We start from the raw sequence: 5000 nt of genomic DNA on the forward strand, positions 1-5000 counted from the left end.
AGAGTATATACAGCACAGTTGAAAGATAAACTGTATAAATTACTCCAATTACACAAGCCCCAAACGTCCTACTGACTCAACCAGCCCCCAGCAATTACAAAAATTATCTGTCCACCCACCTATGTTCTTTTTAGTTTCAGATATACTTAAGAAAACTGGGGTCAATAGTTTATCCCTTTTTATTTTGACGATAATTTCAACTAGAAGATACGGGGAAAAAAGAGACACACGTCTACCCAGTGTTCACATATATGAACAAATAAAGAAATAAACGTGACAGTAGACAGGCAAGAAGTAGGATTTTAAGGGGCCATCTCCACAACTGAAGGAGCAGAGACTATGCAATTCTTTTCCCAACAAATCCCTCCAGTTCCTAGAACAAGACTCAAACGCCCCGCTAGGAGCTGCAGCTGCGAGATGGAGCCAAAGGCTCTGACAAGTGGCTGTGTATGACCCAATATTTATCAATAACAACAACAACAATATCAAGTGAAACCAAGGCTGGGGATTTTAAACTGCTTCTAAAGCTCTGGCGTGGATACACACGTGGGCAAAAAAAAAAAAGTCGCTGGAGATGAGTTGGCTCCATTTGTCCGCCCTGGGGAGCAATCCCGGGGCAAAATCCAGTGCTAATTGAAAGACTGAGGAGCGTGTGCTAAAGATACTCTAAGCATTTTTTCAAGTAAATCGCGGTGTGTAATCAATAGCATGTGTGTGTGTGTGTGTATATATATATATATATATATATATATATATATATAGAGAGAGAGAAGAGAGAGAGAAAGGGAACCACCTCTAATCAATGGGGAAAATAGTGTTTCACGCCTGATTCTAGACTTCTTTAAAATCTAGTGTCTCCCACCCTCCGATTGCTTTGTGGTCCGGACTTCGAAGTTATTCCAGGAAAACCTACGGGCCCCGTTTTGTGTTCCGGAGAGCAGATACTCAGTCCAGCTGGGGCCGTTCTTTTGTCTGCTGGGGTGCTTCCTCTAAGGCCAGAGGATAGGCTGCCTGGGCAGCGATCCCAGCGCAGGGTGCAGCCCGCGGGCGGCCGCGAGGACTTGCGTTGGGGCAGCGCCGAAACGAGCCCCGAGCCCCTCAGCTCCGTCCGAGGCAACGCAGCAGCCTCACAGGCTGGTCTCCAAGAAGCCGGGCTTTATCAGCGATTCCACATCCTTGTGGCCTCATCTATCTTATCTAACAAGTTCACGCTCCAGGAGAAAAGAAAAGGGTGAGGAAAAAAAAAAAAAAAAAGATCTTCACCGCGGTGATTCATAGTTCACACGCTCGGGAGCCAAACTTGCCGACCCGGCTTTCTTCTTGAACGTTACTTTCTCTCCTGCGTGCCTTAGGACAAGCTCAGAAGAAAGATACTAAAATTGGTAAACAAGAACCTACCTAGGATTGTTTTTAAAATAAAAGTGGCCCTTCCCACTACCTTTGCTGTAGTTTCTGAAACGGAAGAGTAGGGTCGTTTTGTTTGCACATCATAGCGGTAATTTGTTCCTGAAGCCATCCTGCATCTAGCTTACCCTGGCCGCCCCTCTCCTTCGGCTCCTTCCAAAGGGCAGGAGACAAACAGGGGTATAACTGCTCTCCCCCACTGGGTCCAACACCCCTTCTATGTAACTGAATATTCAAATTAACTTCACCTGCACGCACCCCAATCTTTTAACTCTGAGCTGTGCTTTATACAAATAATAAGCTTAAAACCTTTAACTGGGCTCTTTTTTTTTCCACGTTCACTGTGGCAGATGACCTCTTAGCCCCAAAATATTGATCTGTATGCGTGCTTCCGGCGTGATGTGCAAACACGAGACATCTGGGCTGAAAAGGTAACTCTAAGAGGGGTAAATCCGGAAATAAAACCTAAAAGCAAGTCCTCTAGCAGGACTGCGCTGGGCAGGCGCGGGCGACAAAGGAGCGCGGGGTAGGCGCGCGGGTGCTAGCGGGTAGGAGCGGAGCGCAGGCCCCGGGAGCCCGGATTCCGTGATGCTCCTCGCAGGGAACCGTCGCAGTTACAGCCTCGAGGGGTTAGCGAGGGAGGGAGAGGATAAGGACCTTTTTCGAAACGCTGCTCCAACATATTTTCCACTGCTTCAGGTTGGAGGGGGAGGGGAAGACCTACGGGAACTGCAGTTCGAGAGTGAGGAGACAGGTGGGTATGAGACAGACACGAAGTAAAAACTGGCTCATTGGTTTGTCCACTTGGGTTTTTAGAAAGGAAGAGGACGTATTCGATTAGTAAAGAGTTTACTTTGTCTCATGCGACTTTTCAAATGCGAAGGGGGACTTTGGGGTGGAAGGGTCTCTGCTTGCCTCCTGGCCTGCTCACCCCAGCGCAGGCAGTTTTCCCCCTCATCATTCTTGACGACCGTCAGTGGGTGCGAGCATTGTCTAAAACATACTATCAATCTTCTCTGTTGTTCGGTGCTCTTCGTGTACTTTTAACTATTGAGAGGGTGACTGGTTCAGAGCTGACCGTCCTAATAATTGTCACTAAGCCGCACTGCTTCATCTTTCCTCACAACGACTGGAGTTTGGGGGATCTTTTGGGATGGTGCTTCAGAATAGAGGAAACTCGATGCCCCACATTCTCCAAAGAGTGCTGTTAGCATTTCCCAAAGTAGATTATTCGGTGTCTTAGGGGAAATCAAATTGAAGTTCCAACTAATTAAGGAGAACAGGGATGGGATAGTAAGGAGCTCGAACTCTAGGAGACCAGCATTTTGAGGCCTGTAAGTTCTTCTTTCAGGCCGATGTATACTTATGAAGTCATTTTTTCCCCCTCTTTCCATGTCCCACTGGTGAAAAATCCAAGGTAGCATTGTCTTGTGTGCTGACTTTTGCCAACTCTCACTTCCTCCCTTTTCAGATAGACTTAAGGGTTAAATATAAGGACCTGAGAACTAGCTTCCGTCATTCCCGTTTACCATCACCCCTTCCACTCTTTGTCTTTCCCTTTAGCATTTCCTGACCCCTCTAAAGGATGGGCTGCGTCATTTCCTAGGGCTTCTGGAGGAAAACGAGAAATTGGCCTCTCAGGGCACGATTGCCCGAAAGGTGTGGGACTATTTCTCCTAATTGGATCAGGTCAAAAAATGGAACGGGTCTGCCCTCACACTATCAGGGACTCAACTCCCTCTGCAAATTGTCCACCCTCAGAGATCCCAAGCATGCTGGCAAATAACAGGAAACATGTAAAAGACTATTGGACATTTTATATTTACAAGAGATGTACACACTGTTCGACTGAGAGGTTGTTCAGAGAGACTTTTTAAAAGTCCTTCGACCCTGGGGTGGTCGAAGGACCATCCTCATGGATTTCTCCACGCCTGGCTCTCTGTGGGGTAATATTGGGAAGAAGCTTCTCCCAAGTGTATTTTGTTGCAGGTCTCAAGACGATTCCTTTGGATCAGTATGTGCTCGCCTTCAGAGAGCTTGGAAGCTTTCTGGCAGAGTCACAGCAACCTGCCTGGGGAGTCCCAGGGTCTCTATCCAGACCTCCTCTTCCTTCTCTTCTCCTTCTTTATTTAAAAAAAGATTTTTTAACTTTGGACTTTCTCACTTCCGAAGTGGTTCCCCAGCTTATACAAGTTAAACATTTCGACTCTCAAATACGAGGCTCTCCCATGAATTATTTTTTCTCAAAGTTCTCAAGCAAAATTGCCGGTGCCACAATGTTATGATGGAAGGATGCTGAAATGACAGGCCTAGTAGACGCTTGTCTTAATCATCGGCTTCTTAATTTAGTTTTAGTGAGGTGTGTGTGTGTGTGTTTGTGGTGTGCGCGTGCACGTGTGCGCGTCCCTGGGGATATTGAGGGTGCGTGCGCGTGCTCTAAGAGCAGCCGCTTGACAACCTGCAACTCCCTAATGAGTGACGAGGCAAGGCTGCTGCAGAAAAGTAACACTTCCCTGGTGTGAAGACCTCTTACTGAGAAGTTTAGTTCACTACTGTTCTCGCAAACCTAATCGTATAACCTGTAACCAAAACCCACAGAACAAGGATACAACACACTGAAGGGTAACTTACAATCACTAAATGTTAGCACCATTACCTGCTGTTACGAAGGGATTAAGGACGAGTTGGCTTCAGCGAGAGCAGACCTTGATAGTCACAGGATCTCTGGAAATACCTGGATGCCTCTGCAAGGGTTCCGCTCACTCACAAACGTCACAGGGTCAGGGACTCCCCTTGCATCTGCAGGAAGAGAGCTTTACCCAGAGCCTGGCGCTGGGCGCCGCTCCAAGGACACCCTATCGAGGGAGCCGAGAGCAGGGTGGATTTTAGGCAAAAATGGCTCGCCCTCATTTAACCAGCAGGTAACAAGGAAAAAAGAAGCAAGGCACCAACCAAAAGTGGGAAATAGGCCCTAAGGAAGACTCAGTGTAGCACCGCCAGATGGAGAAGCTAAACGTGCTGCTCCCTGCAGTTGGCTGTGGGGCCTTGGCTATTAATTAAAACTAGAGACAGAATAATCTAATTCATTTCCCAAGGAATTCTTCCGTTGGAACTGCTCACTCTTTACAAGGCCTGTCCTCTTTTGGGGGGTGAAGGGGGAGGCAGACAGAGGAGAAGTTTACCATTATATATCCCAGAAAATTACATTTGCTCTGACTTTGACGTTAACAGTGTACATTTATAGATCTGTGTTTGAGACATCAAGATTAAGCTGATGATGAGACAATATTAAAGTGATAAAGAATTTTTTCAGATCTGAGACCATCGGATGCCCTCTGTCTTCTGAAGGTAATCACAGAGACTGAATGAGGTGGAAATACAGAGTTAGGGCTTCTTGTGTTTAGGAAAGAGGCCTGAGGTGGATGTGGGCAGTCGTTCAAATCCAATTTGCACCCAAATTGGCCGGTAGGATATACAAAGCTCCATCCAGGGACTTTCAACTTGCACAATACTCTGTCCAAGAGCCCCCTCCCCCTCCATTTCATCTAGTAGCAGTTCTAAAAAGAAGCCACTGCTGAGACAAATGTGGGCTGCTG

This window comes from Lipotes vexillifer, unplaced genomic scaffold, assembly GCF_000442215.2.
Source record: "Lipotes vexillifer unplaced genomic scaffold, Lipotes_vexillifer_v1.1 scaffold1822, whole genome shotgun sequence".
Classification (NCBI taxonomy): Eukaryota; Metazoa; Chordata; class Mammalia; order Artiodactyla; family Lipotidae; genus Lipotes; species Lipotes vexillifer.